The sequence below is a fragment of the Gracilinanus agilis genome, chromosome 2 (assembly GCF_016433145.1).
Source record: "Gracilinanus agilis isolate LMUSP501 chromosome 2, AgileGrace, whole genome shotgun sequence".
Classification (NCBI taxonomy): Eukaryota; Metazoa; Chordata; class Mammalia; order Didelphimorphia; family Didelphidae; genus Gracilinanus; species Gracilinanus agilis.
Window position 1 is genome coordinate 534,048,938 of NC_058131.1, and position 22,204 is coordinate 534,071,141.

General features: G+C 37.4%; 1 protein-coding gene across 1 annotated transcript in view; it reads left to right on the forward strand.

The window, feature by feature from the left end:
* The window catches only part of LOC123234091 (homeobox protein Meis2-like), a gene marked incomplete at its 5' end in the record, with an annotated part of 217,243 nt that overhangs the window by 33,159 nt on the left and 161,880 nt on the right, over window positions 1-22,204 (forward strand). The window lies entirely within an intron of this gene.

Genomic DNA, 22,204 nt, shown 5'->3' on the forward strand with positions numbered 1-22,204 from the left:
TTGTTTATCTACTAAATGTAATTGGATCTATATTAATAAAAAAAAATCAGCTTAGTTTTAAAAAAATTCTTTCCAAAAAGTTCTGATGTTTCCTTCCAAAGTGAATTTTCTGACTCTCTACAATTTTAAATATCCTTTCCAAACATTCCTGCTTGTTGTAGCAATGGACTTTCTTCTTCTATACTCCCTAGAAAGGGTGCTTTTGTTTCCTGTTAAACATAGCCAAGGAATCCTCCTCCATGGCACCAAATTGTCTCTTCTCAGTCCTAGGTACCACGGTCCAAGGAAAGAAATGTGAAATCTTCCTGGGAATGATTTCCTGGACCTATGATGATGAATTTGCTGCCCCCCCCCCGTTTTTGAGGTGGAAAATTGGGTGTAGGAGGAGAGATAAGTTGTTTTTAAACAAGGAAATTATTTAGACATGGAAAGTGTTTGTTTCCCAATGAGAACAGAGCATTGTTAGCAGTGACTGCACACATCACATGATACAACCTTTTGACAACTGAGTGTCTGCTGGAGACATCTGTGAGAGATGACCTTTTGACCCATGAAAGAATGCAGCGAAGGTGGGGGAATGCACTCTCAGCCCTGGTCTAGGAAAGTCCATAGGAAACAGTTTCTCATCATCTTGGTTACAGTATCCAATTTGCATCTTAGTTTCTGAAGGCAAGGATAGACTTAACAAAAATCCTAAAAGGATTTCCTGAAGTGATAGGAAGCCTTGTCAATGGCACCCTCCCTACCAGAGGACACAGAGCCCGGGAAAAGGCTAGCAAATGTCCCAAGTGCCTTTTGGAAGTGATCTGCAGGAATCAGCTACGCCCTCACCAGCCGCCCATAGGACAGGAGCACACTGTTTGCATACCAAGTATTCAAACTCGGTGTCTGAGCATGGGTTTGGGGGCCAAAGGTGGTGGGGGAACTTGTGCAAAGTGAGTAATGACTACACTGCTTTAAAAGCATTCTCAGTAGTCATGATCTTCATAAGGACAAAAATCCATTGTATGGGGGCTGTAATCTGAGAAACTTTCTGTTATCATGCTTGTTTTACTCACCAGCCTTGGTCCCCAGTACATGTGACCCTTTGTAAAGGAGGAGTACTGGTCCTCTTATTCCTAAACAGAATATTGCGTGTGTCTACTGGTCATTTAGAGATGGATACGCCACTCTGGTTAATGGAGGCGGGGGTTCTCTGATTCCCATCTGAACCCCCAAAGATCTTTGGCTCCCCTTCCCTTGGTCTCCACTTTGGACCACCCCTCCACATTCTAGGTAGGGAGGGGAGATGGAGCCATGATAGCCCCTTAGACCGCTGGAAACCGGGTAGCAAATATTCTATCCCCAAAGCTTGGCAAAACCCTGGAGAAAATAGGTTACTTTATTTTATTTTATCAGCCCCACAAGACGTCTGCATGCTTTAACACTGATTTCTCAGCTAGTTGGGTCCCAGGAGGCCCCATTGAGCCCTGTACTGCTCAGGGAGTTGCAGCTGTATAAAATGGGGGGAAAATGCAGTTTGTACGAATTGTTCTTTACCTTGGTTTGGGTTCAGAATGGCAGCTGCACTCCGACTTTGTGTGTGACAGCACAAAGGACAGCACAAGTGAAAAGCAAGTCAGCAAGTGAGAAGACAAAAGCACCGATCAGCTAATACAGCTCCACATGGCCTGACTAATTTATGAGAAAAAAACTGTTCTGTTCATTGGATCAGCACTCTGAGGAGGCAGGTGGAAGTGTAGGAAGTTTTCATTGACTCTCTTGAGCAACTAAGGACGCCACTAGAGATTCTTCTCAGTTTGAACTTTATCAGGGTCTACGCTTAATCAATAGAGTATTGGAAAAAGAATTAATTACTAAAGCAGAAATAAAACAGCTGCATTTTAAACTAAGGATCCATCAATTCAGTAATCTTCCAGTTACAGGCTAGGTGCCGTGAGGATCATTTTGACTTCATGTAATGAGGAACTCGGGGAGTTTCCTCATGAACAGGCTGGGAATTCACATTAGCCTGTTTCAGCTATTTGTCATTAGTACAACTCATTTCTCCCCTCCTGAATTACAATTTGTATTTGATATACTGTCAGACCCACAAAATTCCCATATTCATGGAACTGAAAGCATTAATGCGGAAATCATTGTCACCCTGAGAAGAAAAAAAAGAAAAGTCTTAACCTTCCTGAGGCTCTTTATTCGGGAGATGGTGGCCTGAGTGGGTTCATGCCGGACATACGTCCATTGTGCTCCTTGTGGGGGTCAGGGACCTGCCTGTTGAAGAAGCACTGATTTGAACCCAGCCTGTAAATGTTTCATCTATAATTTCCATAATGGTGAATTTCAAGGAGGGCTGAGAAGGGTTATGGGAGATGAATTAGGTTTTTAGTGAGCTCATTAGGAAGCCAAACAGAGTTTAGATAGCAAGGCGGGTGAGTGTGGCTGTAATCAGTTCTGCTCGCTTTGTTCCCTGCCTTCGGGACATTTTTTCGAAAACTTCATGGCAGGGGCTGATGAGAGTATGCTGAGCAGAGGCTGCAATCTGATGGTTGACTTGTTGATTTGTAAACCTCTTAATTCATTTTTTGTTCAATTTAATCTTTTCTTTCTTAAGGAAAATTAGTTGAATGTTAGCCCTCTTTGCACTATTCACCTCTTAAATTATGCTCATTTTGAAGAGCTTGTTATGCCTGAATAAACATGAAATGACTTGGCATTTTCCCATAAGAGGCACACCCATTTTAACACCATGTATTTACCATTCCTGGAAATGTCTCATTAACTTCTGAAAATCTGTGAGCATGATATTTTGGGCTACTGTAACACACCTCTTGGCAGTCACAGAAGGCAGTTTGGTTAATGCCTCATAATATCCATTTTTATTCTCAACATGAAGAAAAGCTCTCTATAGAAAATTGATGCAGTTTGCTCTGCTAATTTTCATGCTCATTCCAATTAATTTAACATGACCCAGATTTCCTTCCTCGGGCTCATCCTGACTAATTAGTAAAGCAACACCTAGAACAAGTTCTGTTTAATAACATTGAGGAACACTAGTTGTGAGTGATTTTGATGCTAATAAAGATATTCACTGATGGGACAGATATTTGATGTCAATTATGGTATGTAATTTAGAAATCCCAATGTGCTGGATGGAATATAGAAAGGCTAGCAAATCACTACGGGAGATAATGGTGTTTTTAAGGCTTCCACAGCACCTAAATAACCTCTGGGACCAATTAGTTTATTTTTTTTTTTTTGGTAGAACTAGCAGGATTGTTAACTAATTCCATGGTAATGAATGGGGTGGAGCTGTTGAGGAGTTAGAAACGTGAGCCATACATGCTAGGCCCAGGCCTTCAGTATTTACTGAACCTTATCAGGGGGGAAAAAAAAGGAAAAGCAATCATGGGCGTCAGAAAGAAGCATTTGTTAAAGGGGAAAGGGAGGATCCCCACCTCTGTGGTTTGGGTTCTTTTATTGCATTTTTTTTTTGTCACATAGATGAATCAATTTTAGTAGTTACTACAAAGCTTGTAAAATGGGGTGTGTGTGTGTGTGTGTGTGTGTGTGTGTGTGTGTGTGTTTGTGAAGGAGTTGTCCTGCAGGTTTTTAAAAGCAGAGTGATTTTTTTTTTCAATGGACTGGATCAAAGCTTTTTCAACATTCCTTCAGAAGAGAGGTGGTTTACTGTAGCTCAAAGCAGGTAATCGAATACATTTCTCTGGGGATGAAACCGCACTGAAACAGAGCTATCCTGTCTGCTATATATACAGAAAATCCTAATAATATGTTTTTGTTTTTGTGTTTCAAGGGAGTAGTTATCAAGAATTTAGAAGCCACAGTGTTCAGGATGGACAGTAGTAAGGTTAGAGCATTTTAGGAGGGGAATAGAAAACTCTGGAGAGATGGGATCAAAAGTTTTGAAGATATCTATGATATGAGTAAACTTTACAAGTAGAAGCTTCTCAGAGGGGATTAACTTAATCTACCCAGGGAACTCAATAAATAACAAAAACATTAGTATAGAACAACAAAAAATAGATTCTCTAATCAGTACAAAGTATCATAGATTTAGAGCTGAATGGGGACTTTAGAAGTCATCCATTCCAACTTCTCATTTTAAAGATAAGGAAAATAAGATCCAGGGAGACTAAGGGACAATGACTTGCCCAGAGTCATATACTTAATATGGATCTGGGGCAGAGTGTGAACCCAGGGCTTCCAGACTCCAAGTGAGCACCCTCTTACTTTTCCACCTTCCCACTCAGTTCTCCTTTGTTAAATATTTCTGGTATAGTATTGAATAAATTGTGATAGATCTATGTCCTTTTTTCCCTCTCACAGTCACTTCATTCCTTCTACCTTGACCAGGTCAGAACAGATTTCTAAATAATTTTCACAGTATATTGAGCATTTTTTCAAACTGTTTGTCAGTGATTGTGCCTTATTTCCTAAAAATAAAGTTAAAAAAATAATCTGTAAGTTTATTGTACCCTCAGGCTTCTGCTGGTCCTCATTTTTAGTTTAACTTTTCATCTCTTTAATTTTAAAGATAATGATATTGGAGGACTTTTCTACAAATGATAGAGAAGAAACAAAAGATAGAGAAGAATTAACAAATGAAAATGAACTTATAAGTAATAGTAAATCTAGAACATTGTCAGCACCTACATAATAACAATGTAGGGTCAATGCAACTCTATTACACAGACTTTTCACATATACGGAACATACATAGTTCAGATATCATTCCCATTTCACAGGAAAGAAAACTGAGCCTCACTGAGGTCAAATAAGCATCAGATCTTTCCTTTGTCCAAGTACTTGTTCCTCTATCCTATATTGCTTCTCACTGTCTCAATGCTGAACACAAAGAATAAAAAACACAAAGGTCACAAAAAGTCTCCCCAAAAAGATTACCCAGTTACTATTCAACTGGGAGGTCTAAGAAGCAGTGCTTTTATGGCCAATATGCTTTTTTTATGGGCATTTACTCTATTTAAAAGTAGCCAATTTGATCTTTTATTTCTGTTCTAAAAAAGAATAGTCGTAGCCTTTTATGTAGATCTATGCGGGCCTTAGAGATCGTCCTCGTAACTGAGATGAAAATAACTTATTCCCATTCACAGATAGTAAGTGGCTAGGGCTCTGCCCTGATGAATACCTAGTATGATAATGTCTTCTCTCCAATTATTCCATTCTTGACATGAAGGTTATCCTAAGTTCCTAAAGGCAAGGCCTGTGGTGTGCAAACTCTGGAAAGTCTTACCAAGTTGTAAAGACTTTGAATAACAGTTTGAAGATGGATTTCTATTACTTGAGGACCAAACTAGTTAAATTCAGAGAGGCTCATTGGCAGGCTTGCCTCAAGACTTCAAGACCTAATCTTTGAAGTGTTGCTACCTGCATTGCTGGAGGGAATACCTACGTAGATGAAATGATGGATCTTTGATTTAAACATAGAAATATTTCCTATTAATTGAGAAAATTCAAAACTTGCTGATGGGGGAGAATTTGAAAATACTATGTTATTACCAGCTATTTGTATTATGTTTCTTCCATCAACATCGCCATACATATCACAGACTTAGAGCTAGGAGGGACCTCAGAGATCATCGAGTATATTCAGCTATTTAGCTAGGAAAATGAACTACAAAAAACTCTGTTCTTTAAGCAACTGATCTATTTGTTAAAGATTTTCAGTTGAAATTTTTATATATAGTTTTATAAGACCTTTATTAAACCATAACATTTGGTAAAAATGATAGAACTAGAAAGAGGCATGAAAATAGATTATTATAGCAAGTTCTGCTATTGGGAAATATTCATCAGAAATCCATAAATTCAGGAAGGTTCCATTGTCATCCTGTAAGGATTCATGGAATCATAAATTATTAAGCCTGGAAGGAACTTTAGAGGTCTTAGAATTATAGATTTAGAGCTGGGAGGAACCTTAAAAGCCATCTAGTTCCAACTGTCCTCTCATTTTTTGTGAAAAAGAAAATGGGGCCCCCAAAAGATAAGTGACTTGTGCAGGATCATTTATCCAGAGAGTAATTAACAGAAGAAGAATTTGAACTCAGATCTCCTAACTTCAGAGTCAATGCTCTTTTTACTTTGACATACTGCAAAGTAACATTTCTTTTAAAAACCCTTACCTTCCACCTTAGAATCAAAATACTATGTATTGGTTCCAAGGCAGAAGAGTGGTAAGGGTTAGGCAATGGAGGTTAAGTGATTTGCCCAGGGTCACACAGCTAGTCACACAGATTTGAACCTAGGACCTCCCGTCTCTAGGCCTGGCTCTCAATCCACTGAGCTACCCAGCTGCCCCCTAAAGTAACATTTTTAAAGAAAAACAGTGAGTTTGAGAAAGGATTGAATAATTTATGTAAAATCATGTCGTCACAAAACTAGATAGCAACAGTTTTGAGACCAAAATTGACATTTCCTAATACTTAGTTCATTGGCTTTTTTTTCCCTAGCAAAAGAAACATAGTCAACCTATATATTTAGCCAACTTATATATGCATATATAGCCATTTTCCCATTTCACCACCATGAGTAAAGTCAACTATTAATTCATATTCCTAGCCACCAGTCACCTTGTTGAGCATGTCTAAGCATTATAATAGACGGTACTTTAGAAAAGAAGATATTTTAACAAAAGCTTTGTAACTATAAAAATATAATTTAGAAATAGAAGTAGGAAATGTGATACTTATCCCCTAGGCTACCTGGACTTTCCATAATTCCTGCCATTTTAGTAATACACATTTTGGGAATTCATCATTTAGTTTAGAATTTTGAGAATGCTTGCATAAAAAGAAATGCAGGATGTAAGTAGTTGAGAGAATCATTCTTAATTAAAATAGATTTGCATAATATAAAAATTTAAAGTTGTCATTTAACTAAGCTAGGAATTTCTCATAGGAATAGGCTTATAGCTAGAAAATGGAGTTGACCATCTCTTCAATGATTCCTGACTGGTGGTAGAAATTGTGTTGTACTGGGTCAGCAGTGAATTCTTCACTCAAATCATGCCAAGTCAGCTGGTTTTTAATTTGTTATCTTCTCAAGAGTGCATTCACTGACTTTATCACTGCGAAGAATGGCTCCCTTGCCTAGTGTGATCAAGCTCTGGAAATTTGCTGTATCAGCATATTAAGGTTAGCCTGCCATTTGATTGGTGGGGCTTAGATCTGATCTTACAGCAAAGATGTCAGCTCCCTATTAGGCTAGTTTACTGGAGGCTTAAGAGCAACCCTACCTAGAGAGCAAGCCTTTACCTGTTTCTTTAAAATAAGGACGAAGAAAAGTTTCTTTTTTTCACAACAGGAGAACCTTTCCTAATCTCTTCTAAAGTCTTAACTTTAAAGTTCTCCCTATCAACTAGCAGGACCTGAATGGAAGCTCTTTTGACATTCCCCTTTTCTCTCAAGTTCTTCCTCGGTGGAAGGAATAGCTAGGCACTTCAGAATATGGAGGATGTTAAAAGACAGAGTTTTTATGAATTTTTTTCCTTTGCATGCTCGACAATTAACAATTAACCCCAGCACCTTGTTCATAGTAGGAGGATAATAAATGCTTATTGAACTAACTTGAGCTCCAGTTCTCAGACTATCTAGGAAAAATAGATGGGAGTTTGGAGGATGGGGAGAGGTGGGCAGTTAGCTCAGGTCAGAGGATAGAACACCAGGCTTACAGCTGAGAGGACGTGGGTTCAAGTTTAGCCTCAGATCCTTCTAGCTGTATGACCATGGGCAAGTCATTTAATCCCAGTTGCCTTCCCCTTGCTGCTCTCCTGCCTTAGAATCAATACTTAGTATCAACTCTAAGACAGAAGGTACAGGTTTTTAAAAATGAAATGAAAGAAAAGGAAAAATGAATGGACAGGAAGGAAATCATATTTTATTATCTGAGTGGTAGCTAACATTCTTTTACCTTTAATAAACTTTTGAAATATGAATTCTGTAATACTTTTTATTGTTATGAGTATATTAGTTCAGTCAGGTTTCATATATTTTATTTATTTATTTATTTATTTATTTATTTATTTATTTATTTAATTTTATTTTAAACCCTTTAACTTCTGTGTATTGACTTATAGGTGGAAGAGTGGTAAGGGTAGGCAATGAGGGTCAAGTGACTTGCCCAGGGTCACACAGCTGGAAAGTGTCTGAGGCCGGATTTGAACCTAGGACCTCCTGTCTCTAGGCTTGGCTCTCAATCCACTGAGCTACGCAGCTGCCCCCAGGTTTCATATATTTTAAAGAAAATATGTTCCTCCTTCAATGCTATCTCTATCTCAATTTTTGTGCCAATTCATATGAATGTTTGATTAAAAATCTCTATATTCCAAGTACAAATTCCACATTTTCCACTATTTTACTTTTGCTTTGGGACTACATTAGACATTTTAATGGAGAGATTATCTAAAGGCAGGTGATTGAGTGGCAGGAGAGTTCTTTAATTTTCCATCGATTCTTATTTTTAACTTTAGGTATGTCTACATTCTTTTCTGAAGCTTACTTTTAGTCCTTTCTTCAAAAGAATATACTAATCATGATGTACTAGAAAAAACATTACTCATATTTAGAGGAAATAGATTAATGCTTTAAGTGGCACGTGCTCTTTGAAAAATGTTCTTTAAAAACTTTAATATTATTATGGCTTACCTTATTTATTATCTCTATATTCTAAGGCAGTGGGGCTGCCCCATCATACCATACTCTTATACTGAAGACCCTTGAGGTTAAGGGCTTTTTTATCTTTGTGTTCTACAAAGTATCGATCACAGCACCTTTTGTTGTACATAGTAGACCCTTTTAAGGAATAATGAGTGAGATATAAGTGGCCATTAATGTAAGAGACTTCTTTTTATGCAAGTCACCTGAAGTCTACAGATTGTAACTAGTGGTGGTAGTTAGCTAAATTGCCTCCTTTGGAAGTGTCTTACATATTGAAGTCACTTTAAGCTAGATAGCTTGAGAATTGTACCTAATTTCAGTTTCCTAAAACCCAACATTTTTAATGGTTTCTATCTCCAAATTCACTTGAAATAAAATAATGTTTTAGGGAACATTGAAAACATCTCTTCATTCATTGATTCATTCATTCACAAACCACATGAAGGTCTGCAAAGAGAACGAGAGTAAAACCCTTGGCTAATTGGTTGGAGCTCCTGTAAATCTCCTGCATGAATAAGTACTTCATGGGATGGGAGGACCTGGATGGGTTTTGATCTGTATTTTTTCGATGGATGACATTATAGATCCATCCAAGTATGGAGGTGCCCTAGAAGAGAGCTGAAGATTAACAAGATGAGATCTCTTCCCTCAAAATGCTTATAGTCAACCAATGTGGGGATAAAAAGACCTAAATGAATCAGTCCCTCCTTACCTTGATGACTTAATGTTATATTGAGAGAGAAATATGTTAACATATAAGTATAAATAAAATATAACAAAGTTCAATACAAGGTAATTTGCAAAGGAGAAACAAGCAGCAAGTAGGATCAGGAAAGACCTCATAAAAGAGACAACATTTGATCTAGACTTTGAAGAAAATTAGGGATTCTAAGACAAGGAAATTGTACATCCTGGGCATGGAGTAGGGGAACAAGGCACACAAGGGTACAGTATAGAGATGAAGAAATGGGTAGTCAGAAAAATGTTCTAAGAATTCTTCATATACTGCCAGGTTCTATGAGTGATGGAAAAGAAGTAGGCCACTAGATTGCAAATTCTTCTACTAAACTTTAAATCTCTTAAGAAGAAGGTCCAATTTTGCTTGCATATGCCTACCAGTTCCTAGTAGGCATTTCATAAGGCATTTGCTAAATTTATGTTTCCTGCCCTAAAGAAGCTTATAATTTAATTAAGTAGGGAAAACCAGTAAAGTAGATTACTGAATCCTCCCCTCCCAAAAAACAAGACAAAGTTTAAACAAGTTAACAATGTCTTTCTGACTGTTGACAAAAGTCCTTGAAGTATACAAAATAAAAGATGAAGGATGATTTTCATCAAAGCCTTCTATGGCCCTGTCTTCTTGGCCATGAAAGAAGTTTGAATTTTGAACTTGTAGATAGCAGTCTAGATCAGGGGAAAGAGAGTCTTTTCAAGAAAGGAAATGATTTTAATATATTACATATTTTAGTGAATCTAGTACATTTATTTTTTGTTTAGTGTTTTAAACAATATTACAAAAGTCATGATGTTTTATGGAACTCTCTTGTTTTATTCTTTCTACTCTTTCAGTATAGAGTTTCGGTTCTACCTACATGGACCTACATTGGTCCTTGCTCCCATTTTGTATGTAACTATTCAGAAAAGTAAGCTTTCTAGACTCTTGGGAAGAAAATACACGGAGGATTAAAAACTTTTGGTACCCCCCCAAAATTAATCTATTCTATGTACTGCCTTTATTTGAAACACATACCATAGAGAATTCTCCCAAGTAATTCATTAAGTTAAAATTTTTGGAAACTGTTCAAGAAAATTCTGGTTGTTCATCTCCTAGTTTTATTATGTCTTTCTTCCCACCACCTTTGCTTTCTACTATGGTTTGACTCCTATGCTTCATTGGCATATCATTCATATGGCATGGAGATGACCCTGGGTTATCAAAGACTAGGCCAGTGGAACAAAGCTTCCAACAGGTCCTACCAAGCTGGAAAAGCTTCAGAGAGGAATTTGGCAATTTGGCAATTGTCATCTAAGGACCAGCCTACCTCCTCCAGCTTACACAGTCTAGAGAGTCTTATCAACAGAACACAGGCCACTAGGTCATGAAATTTTTTTGAGTACAACTCATGAAATTGTCTACTGAAGTGTGCAGGGATTTCAGTCTCTGGCAGTGTGGGGAGTTTTCATGCTGATGAAACTCCAGATCTTTTGAAGTATAAATGAATACATCTTCATGTGGAGAGGGGAATAATATACTCTTAAACAACTCCTGAATACGAGGCTTTTTAGGTCATGCTAATAATGGATCAACTTAAGTTGTCCTATTATTCTCATTAAGCATTCACAGCATGCAATTCCTTTAGAGCTATTAGATATATGTTATTGCTGTATATTAAGTGTAATATCCATTTATTTTGCATAGAACACATTTGCTTACTAGCAACCTATAATACCAAATTTATTTTAAACATTTAAATAAATAGAAGGCCTTAAATGAACTGTTGCTACATTTTATGATGCCAATATTTCATTTTATAAGCTTCTTTAACAAAAAAGATATGAGTTCTATTTGGGAACTTCATGGTCCAGGAACATAGTTTGGATAATATGCAAAAGCGCTTTCAAGGGAAAAAAAGATATATTTATTTAGTATTTTTTAATTCTCTAAAAACCAACCAAACTTTGATGATATAACATCTTTATATAAATAAGAGTGATCAGTTCTTCCATAAGTAAGGAGAATTAGCCTTCTAAAAATGGAATTTTGTTAAAGAAGTGAGGATAGACCTTCCACCATCATAATAGAGATGGCTATCATTTTTCTTAAAAGAGGAGAGTATTTCATTGCATTGTTTAACAATGGTGTCTATTATAAGTAGCACTTCATTAAAGTATGCCATTGTTTTCATTTTGCGATAACTGAGAGTAGGAAATTTTTAAGCTATCTTATTTTTCTATTTAGGAAAAAAATTCTGCCTTAATCTAAAAAAGGTAACTTCGAATGCAATCTATAACTTCATAAAGAAATGTACTTTCAGAATTCAAAACTATTATATCATTCATGTATATGTGCTTATATATAAGTTAAGAATGCATAGCCTACATATCCTTTGGGGGTGGAATTAAGAAGCAAGTATTGCAACTATAATACGTTATTTAAATATGATGAGAAGACTTTTAGGTATAGGATGAATTTTTTTTGTTGTTCTCTAATGCGTTATTAATTTCTCCTATAATTCCTAAATTGCTATTCATACACACTAATGACTAAGACAGAAAAACACTGTCTTAAGATTCAGTAGCCAGTGCCTAAAAACAAAAGTAGGTAAATATATTCTCAAAAAACATAGGTCTGATAGAAGAAATATATCCCCCGTAATATAATTTAGCATGAAATACTCAGGATATGGCTTGTGAAAATGGATATTTAAAGGAAATCCTTCTGGCAAAAAATTAAGGCCATTCCTTTCCTTAAATGACTTGTTGATTCAGAGATGGTAGCCTGTTACTATAGCTAAAACATCTTAAATATGCTAAAAATAGTATATGTTGGTTAAATATGGATATTTTTTAAAATCCCAGTTATACTGCAACAGAAGGACATTTTGTGTGACAATATTTTGCATGATTAAAAATTTAAACAGAATAACAGCTATTTATATTTACACTTACATGAAAGTAATTACTAAAGCAGACAAAATACTTAGAGCATAATTTAATAATGTTTTCCTCCAGCATAGGTGCCAAAAATTGTTATTTGCATAATTTTCACAATTTGTGCTGAAACATAACTAAGTGAAACCAGGAAGAAGGCTGTCCTAAACCACATTATTTTTTCTTGTCAATGTGAGGAAAAGAAAGTAATAAATCATCCTAACACATTTATGTATCACTCCTAAAAATCATCACCCATCTATTACACTATGAAGTACAAGAGATCCTTTCATCTCTATCCCTACCTTCTTTTAGCAACTCAATAGTCAGCAAATATTTATTAAACACTTTCTATGGGCCTTTACGCTGTATGAAGTTCGGGGGGGGGGGGGGATTAAGAAAGGCAAAAATATTCCCTGCCCTCAAAAAGCGCATATTGCAATGCTGGAGAGGGTGATAATATTTAAATAACTATGCGATATAATGTTCAATGACTACCCTTCCCACAATTACAAAGTCACTGATTACCTATTTAGTGGTTCAAAGGTTAACAGTTCATATTCTGATAGAGAGTTTCTAAATATTTAATAACTTCATCAGTGTGGTCTTCTAATAGTACATTTCTCTATCTCTCTGTCCCTGTCTCTGAATCTGTCCTTTTTTCATTCTTTTCTTTGCAAACTGAAAGCAATGATAGCATCCGGTCCATTTCTAGGATGACTTGAAGAGTCTTTTGTGTTTGGGGCTGAAAGATTGTGAACTTTGTGTTAGCCAAAATACCACTCTGGGGATGAGACGAGAACATTAAAAAAGCATTAGGTTTAGGTAGTACAGTACAAGTCGAGTTGAATTTGAGAGCTGGGACTTAAGTGGACATTTGTCCCTGCTTTCCTCCCTAATAAAATGTGAGTGTTAACTGTGGATAAGGGCATTTAAGAGGTCACTAAAAGTGAATCATTAGAGTTCCCAGAAGAACTTTATGATGATATACTGTGAATAACGTAAGAATATACTATGTCCTTTTTCATATGTGCTCATCAAATGCATCCCAGGTAAGTGGGTAACAAGTACATTCTTTCACTCTCCTTTGCCAGGGATAAAGCAATTTGGTGAGAATTATCATGGCAAAAGAATGTGAGTTTCTCCTGCCTTTCATCTGTTTTCTCTAGAGAGGATGCTAAGGGGAGCTTAGGCAAATAGGGACTCTTGGTTTGGGGGAATCTTTTGAAATTTGCAATTGAAATATTAGTCAGTTTTAAAATTTCAAAACAGAGTAACCAAAGTAAATGAAAAACAGGCTGGAGACAAAATGCGCTTCTCTGTGGGGTTTAGAAAGTCTTGGCAGCTAGACTTTAAGCTCTCTGGTAGCTTCGGAGTGGCAAGTTCAGAGGACTGGCTTGGTCCTTGACCAGTACGATGATGTTTCTATTCAACTGTTAACAGAATTCAACATGATATGGAAAATACAGGCGTGCAAAACTATATTACTATACTAACTTTGCCAGATGAAGCCTAAAACACAGCCACATTTACATATCTGTCCATCTGTCTGTTTTTACACTTTATATTTCCAACCAGTGGGTAAAGTGGTTTTAATCCAAGCTGCAGTCTGATTTTTTTTTCCTACTGCTTTTCCATTATCTCACATATATTCCTTTTATGAGTAAACGATTAGTCTCTGGACACATCTTTCCTCGCATTTGGCTAGTTTTTAGATGTTCTCTTACTCGGGAATCTCATCCCCGTGGAAGTGGTTGGTTTTTTAAAACTGGATTGGGAGCAGCCAAGTTGTCCGCGCCTCATTTTTGTTAGTTAGCAGATTGTTACCAATCTCAGTGTGGCTGAAATCCCTAATCTCAGGTCAGTGTGAAGCTTGCAGTGGTTACAATCCTGTTGCCTGATTTCAGTGTGAATGGAAGTGCTTTCTGTCAGAAACATGTGGTCTCTTCAGTGGAGAGCCTCCGTAAATCCTGTGTAAATAGAGGGAGGATAACAAAGAATGAGCCCCTGCAGCTCAGAGCATTTGGAGCCATTTGGGGCTGAATTTGCTAAATGCTGCTTATACCAGTTGAAAAGTTGAAGAGAAAGGAGCATAAAACCTTTCTTTTTTTCCCCCTCTTTGGGCTCATACCCTGTGGGGGGAGGGGTGTTGGAGGCCAGAGGAGCCTGAGGTAAGCCTATGAAGACATGTTTTTTCAGTGCTCCTTTGAGTGTGAAAAAGGTGGCCTGGGTCACTGTCCTCTCTTTAATGTCGGGAAAACCCACACAGTTAGTAAATGTTGCATGTAAACGAAAGCATTTCCTCTCTTCGGCTGCACTCCATGGTAGTGGGCCATGAACTAGTCACTTGAAAATCACAGACAAAATTTCACTTTAACGTGTCCAGACAGTTAGGCACAGCAGGACAGTAAAAGAGATCAGTAATTAGCAGGTTTCACTGCTGTGTCCCTCACCCTCACATCTTTCCCCCTCCTCTTCCTCCCTCCTCTCCACCTCTCTATACTGACAGTGCTGGGCTTTTCTTCTCTTCCACCTGATGTAAAAAAAATGTTAAATAGCAAGTATAAAAAAGATTACTTTGCTGATGATTCTTGGAAGGCATGCCTTGTAAGTGCAAGCTATTCTAAAACAGAGCTAAGCAAACACTGTTAAAAGTGTGTTTTTTTTCAATGTAACTCTTATTTGAAACCCTAATACAGATTTGTCCTTGAATCCCCTATTAGCCCCCAGACTGAAGTCCCTGACAATCACAGAAAAAAGCATCCTTTGACTTTCTGTGTATTTTAATCCTGTTTTCCAAGTACGGTACTGTGAAAGGAAAATCAGAAAGAGATGATGATAGAAAATGAGTTCACAAAGTACCTATGCATTGCATTCCTAGAGTCACATTATATCCTTTCCTTTCTCTTCTCAGTAAAGCTTACCCATACTTTGCATAAATCTTACTATGGGGACCATCTATGACACATCCTTAAAACCCTACAATGGAATGGAGATGATTTAACAACAGAGCTATTTCAGTAAAGTGTGTCTAACACCCTTTACCCTGCTTCTCCATAGTGGGGAAAACTTCTCTCTGAGGACAAAAGCGCATATTTGCTTAGAGTTTCCCTGTTTATCTGGGCATGGGGAGATTCTGTGCATGGGAATGATAGATATGGAGGGGGAAACACAAGGCCAATTGAGTGAAGTTTGGCAGACAGAATCAGTTACCAAGGCCACGAGACTCCTTCATTGGAGCCACATTTGAGGTGTCTAATTCCAGACCTGTATGATGGTAGAGGAACAAAGTAGGCAAACTTCAAGTATATCATATAGTCAAAAGTCTCTAGAGCTTGACAAACTTATGTATCAAAAGAGCACTTCATTCCCTCATATTCCTCAACCCCCATAATCTGGGATTGAGTGAACCAAGTGCTAGGTTAATCGGAAGTAACCCTGGATCAAAATATATATCTGATGCTATTATGGTAAATTCTTATTATTCTTATGTGGCTATAACCTACTATCCCTTTAGGTTACAATCATGATCATGCAAAGTCCACTATAGGGTGTCAGGAGGTTAAATAGGAATTGAAGGCCAGTCAGCAATCTGTATTTACTTCTGGAGGATGTGAGAAGGATATAGTCAAGGAGGTAATGACTAGAGCACGATTCCTTACTTTTCTCTCTTTCTTTACTAACTGGTCTTGAGAAAGGATGATCTGAATGTTGAACTAGATGATTGGTATTGAAAAGGGAAGCTCCCACTTGACTTTTAAAGACAATTTTAAAGAACTTTGTAGCGGTATATCTGTGTGTGAGTGTGTGTGTGTGTATGTACAGGTCTACAAATAGTTCTATAATCCATAAATGCTATTCTTTGGAAAATTAGGTATAAGCTGGTAAAAAAATTATTGTGAGGGAGATGAAGGCTTGAAATTCACTATCTTAAAACCTACTACAAAGCTATTTATATGTAAACATTTCATTATTTAGAGAGTATAAACAAGCAAGTATATTCAATTCAATTATACTTATTGCGCAAGAAAATGGAAGTAGGTGTTGGAGATGTGAAAATTAATAGGTTATAGTTCTTGCCTTTGAGAAGCTTAAAATTTGGCAGAGGAGGTAAAACATGTAGACAAATTAAGAATAATAAACATTAGTATACTATAACTTCATTAGAAACTTCCAACTAAAATGTTGAGAGATTCAAGAAGGTTGAGCTTATGTTCTAAAAGGGATTAGTTAGAGAAGAATGCTGGATTTATGTAGGAGGTGGTACGTAAGCTGGAATTCAGAGAAAAAGGAAGATTTCAGAAGGCTAAGTTAATTCAACAATGATAGGGAAAGGGATGGGATGTGTGATTCCATTGATCTAGGGAACTCCCACATGTGAAAACACCCTCTACCAATCCCATAGACACATTTTCTGTAATTTAAAATCTTACTGTGTTGCCTGGAGATTATATATAATTTGCTCAGTCAGAAAGTCAGTAGGCGTTAGAGGCAGGACTTGAAACCAGGTATCCTTAGCTTTGAGTCAAGTTTTATTTCTGCTCTTCCATACTGCCTTCCAAGTTAAACAAGCATTTACTAAATGCCTCCTATGTGTACCTGGAAAAGGTTAAATAAATGTTTGATAAATGAATAAAAAAACAAGGGATATTGAAGCAAAAAAGGACATGGCAAGTAATTGAGCATGAGAGGTAAAGGGACAGGATGAGATTTAGGAACAATGAGAGGACCAATTGGACTAAAGTGTAGAAAAGCACGAAGGGGGGGAATAGTTTTAGATTTGTTCTTTGCCCTGAAGAAGAGTTAGCTTATTCCAGTGTCCCTCAAAATAATACACATCAGAAAATAATGATTACAAAAGAACTGACTTCATGAAAGGGAATGTGCCATCTTAATTCATTATATTTATATATGATGAATAGGCTACATGATAAATCTGGGTCCAGGTTGTCCTGGGTCCTAAGCATTCTTTGCATAATTAGTACTTTTTAAAACTAGTCCAATGTCTTAGGGAATAGAATTTCAGGTAGAAACTCACTCAGTTTGTTAAAAGATCATGACAGACCAGATATATAAGGCAGACCCAACCAAAACCCTGGGATTGCCCCCAAACAACTGCTATATGTTAACTGCTCTATGCCAAGCCCTTGAGAGTTGAGATCAAATGAGATAATGTCTATGGAAATGATTTTAAAACTGTAAAATGACATGTAGCACAACTGCAAGTTGATGATAATAGTGGTATAAGTTGATGCTAATATAAAAAATACTCGACCAGGAGATTAAGGAAGGCAACTAGTTGTGTGATGTTGTACAATTCACTTCCCCTCTCTGGACTTCAAAGAATGATATAGGGACTTCAGAGGTCACTCAGTCCAACTGGTACCCATACACTAGTGGTTATCTAGCATTTGCTCAAAGACTTCTAAGGAGGGAACTCACTACTTCTCCAGGAACTTCACTTTATGATAGCTCTATTCATTAGGAACTTTTTCCTTAAACCTCTCTGCAACTTCTACCTATTTCACTCCAGGCTAAGACTTTCTTTTTCTCAGTTCCCACATCTAGAAAATGTAAAGGCATTGGATTTACAGTCTCCAGGATACCTTCTAGATCTAACATTCTATTATTTGAGTTGGAGAGCAATGTGAAGAGCTTATCGTTTGACACTGGCCTTATTGCAGACATTTAATAAATTCATTGAACTGAATCTTTGCCTGTTGGAATGCTTAGGATATCATCATGCCCACTCTATGCTGTCAGATCAAGTGATAAACTTCTTGACTAAACTAAACTTAGAGTAAGTAGAATGAGAAGTCGCTCCATTGAAAGGAAGGTGTAATCAGATGATCAAGGCAGTAGTCTACTAAGAGGTCACCCGTCCATAGATATTGAATGTAGTTTTCCATTCTATGATGTATCCCTTTAGTAAGTAACTTTAGTGTTTTTTAAGTATCTTTAGTGAAAATCTAAATAGCAAAATAGTGGAGTGTTTGGGCAAATTTTCAGGAGGGAATTACAAATGAATCTTAATTCAGTTCCTCATGAGCAATGGCGATACTAACTGGCCCATAGATTACTCACTGCCTGAGAAAATGCTAGTATTAAAAGGGCAAAGCTAGGATTAAAGGGGCAAAAATGGTCTAACTGAGACATTTATATATATTTGGCTCATTTTGAATCTTGCAACAACCATGTAAGGCTAAGTACTGCAAGCATTATCCCTGCTTTATAGATAAAGAAACAGGTCCAGGTCCTATAGCTAGTAACACCACAGAGGTGAGATTTGAGGCCATTTCTTCCTGTCTCCAGATCTATCCACTGTATAGGTCTGCTCCTCAATAGTGCAATTTAGGCAGCCACCTAGGATACAACATGGCACACTTTTTTATACATTCACATTTTTTTATGTTCTTTTGATATTCAAGGCAGGTTCCACTGACACACTGAAAACTCCACTCTTCATGGAATGTAGGCCTTTATTTTGTGATAAGTTAAGTAACACATGTCACAGTTAAAGCTCAAAGCCTTGGGTAGATAGTCATATAAACTATGGGTGCAATTTTCAAACACTGTTTAGGGAACATATATGCCTTTTCCTTTCTCCAACTCTGGCTAGACCTTTAAAGAGATAAGGTATTCTGGGATGTGTGTACCTAGTCAGCGGTGTGCTAAGGTAAATTCCAATGGGCTCACCAGAGCTGATTATTAAATTTGCAATGTGAAACTTTACACCTCAAAAGTTGACGAATGTTACAAATCAGGGCTCGATTTATTATTTGTCGAGTGTCTAAAATTAAGAAGTAATGAGGAAAATGTTAATAATGTTAATAATTTTTAACAACTTAAAAAGGTGTCATGAGTACATTTCCCAAGAGAGCCAGTGGTCAAACCTTCACCAGCACTCTCCTTTTGCCTGCCCACTCACCTTAACTTATATAAATAAAAATGGAGACATACTGGCAGAAGGTTCCCCTGATCCTTGTGCTCCTGACAGTAGAGTACATCAAGTCCTTGTGTCCAAGGTCCCCAGGATGGAGGTATAGTTAGCGGAAGAGACAGGTTAGTAGTATTGGTTCCTTTCTCCTCTTCCTTGTTAACCTCTTTAGGCCCCAAAATACCCCTCTCCACAACTCCCAAGATCATGCAAATAGTTGATTTTTTCCCATGGTTGAGTCTATCAGAACATGCTTGGATATCATGCAGGCAGACACATGATTATTCTGTTTTGGGGTAAGAATTGTATTTCAATTGAAATAGTTCTTTAGGGGAGAAATGTTTAATGTCTATCTTTTCTTTGAGAGGAAAACACCTCTTACTCGGCAGGAAGCAGAATCACTATCAGTGACAAATAATTTTAACAGCTGATTCTCTTAAAATCTAGCCATTATTTCATTGGGAGTTGGGGGAAAGTCTGGATTCCATTGCCATAAGGAACTTCCAGTGAAGAATCTCATACTATTGCAGATCTGCAACAGTTCTGCATTATAGTCTTAAAGAGTTATCTGGGTCTGTTGTTTCTTAAAATTCAGTATAGGGCATGGGCTCCAACATGATGTACCTAAAATCTTGATCATATTATGTAGATGGCATGGTCTGTTTTCTTAATTGAAATAGCTCTTTTCCCCCCTCCAGTTTGATGTAACTGTCAAAGGAACCACCTACATTCTTTCTTTATCTAAATACAGTGAAATACAACAGTTTGAAGGTGTAGCCCCTATTTTGCCTTTAAGCAAGATAGAAGGCATTTTAGAAATATTCTCTCATTTTTAAGGCCATTGAATGAATGGAAAAGACAAACACAGCCTTTAGGTGAAGTTCCTTCTAGTAGGCCATTAGCCTTTTGAAGTAAAGATCCTTGAAATCGATCTCTAAGAGCCAAATGAGTTTTAAAGAATATTCTGATGATTTCTACCCAAATATATACATAGATACCATGTGTGCTTAAAGAGAAACACATACACACAGGCATTGTTTACAGACTGTGTTTTTATAGTTAGAAGACATTAAATGAAAAGATATCCTATTCCTATATTATATGCAAGGTATATTCACATACTCATATATATTTTTACATAAATAGACAAAGATATCTTTATCTATGATAAGATAGACAGACAGACTGACTGACTTCAAACTTGCACTTTCAGTATGGTTTTTTTTTTTCTCCATCTCCGGGTACTGCTTTTCAAAATTGCCTCAGGCTACAGTAGAGCACCTCAGATCCCCAAGGCCCATTGCCTGGCTCCTAATAGCCACTCTCCATCTGTGTCACACGAACAGCTGATGAGATAGCTCCAGTGTCTGTATTTTGGAGAGCGCATCCACCCAGGTTAAAATGCTAGGGTTGCCAAGGAGCAGTCAGAAGCCATTAGTGTTTGTGAGAATTTGCCTTGCAGCAGTTCCTTGGCATAGGGGAAAGTGTGTATGTGGGGTGTGTGTGTGTGCATGTGTGTGTGCAAGCAAGGGGCATGTGTGTGCATGGATGTTTGGGGAGGAGAGACTGAACAACGAGATTCTCTCTATCCAATGTTCCCAAAAGTTATGAATTATATCTTTTGGTTTCTAGTACTTTGATTAGTTCTTCCGACTAATTCCTACTTGCTTTGAATCCTTTTGCCCCCTTTCTTTCGTTTCCTTTCTTTCTTTCTTTCTTTCTTTCTTTCTTTCTTTCTTTCTTTCTTTCTTTCTTTCTTTTTTTTGATCATTAACAGAAGGCAAAGAAAAAGAGAACAGCAACTTAGGGGTCATGCTCTAGTGTTTGGGCAGATGGAAGGGAGCCGCTTTGCCTTGGGGCAGGGTGGTTGTAATGAAGTGGCCTGTCAGTCTGCAAATAGTGAGGGTCATCTCTTCCAAGTGATGGAGGGTATCACATTGCAGTGAAAATGGAAATGTCAATAAAATTAATCTGCCAGCTCTTTGCTGTGGTTTTTGTGCTTCTCTGGTCAAAGAAGGTTGAGGGGGGTTTTTTGGTAGAGAATGAAAGAAACAGGTACGGGGGGAGCCTTATGAAGCAGAAATAAAAGTTGGGAAGCCAGTGGCCTCCATGGAGCACAAATGTATCTGTTTTAGTCCTCCTGAAGAGAGAGGAGAGGCTCTAGGAATTAGCCAATGGATCTGTAGCATTCCTCAGGAAGCTATGGAGCGTCTAGCTCAGGCTACAGTGAGCACAGAGTTTATTGTTTTAGGCTTTCTTGGACAAGGTTTTTACTTAGCATGGGATTTATGGCATTTACTGCTAATGAATGTCTATTCTTAAATTACAAAAACCACCATCTCAGCGCAATTCCCAGATGTCCTTCCAGGACCTCGGCTTCTTAAACACCAGCAGGGAGCATAAACTCTCCACTTCTCTGTTTTCCTCTTTCGTGTGGCTCCAGGCTAATGATGTGCAAGGAAAACACAGCCATCTATAAAGTCTCAGTGCTGTCCCAGTATTCTTCATTTATTTTGCATTTGATTATGCCACAAGTCGGATCTTGTTTCTTTCCTTTTTTAAAAGTTATTAGTTCAAATATTAATGTAGGGATATGGCATATATTGCTGCTTTTGATTGATGCCTTCCCCAAAACAGGAAGACGTGCTCGTATGAATTTTAAGAAAGTAGGGGTCCTGCAATGCCTTGCCAGAAGAGTTTTTCAGATACATAATTTAGATGCCCTCCAGGCAGGCTTTCAAGGCATTTTTGCTGGAGGGCAAGAAAAAATAACTATGACTGTTAAAAGTAAATGATTTTTGCTAATGCACAATTAATGCCAGAGAAAAGCATAGAAGAGAGAGATGTTGATAGAAACTTCTGATTAAGTGAGCGCTCTGCCTTGATGTGCATCTTTTTTATTTAATGATAATGATCACTGATGCAGAGT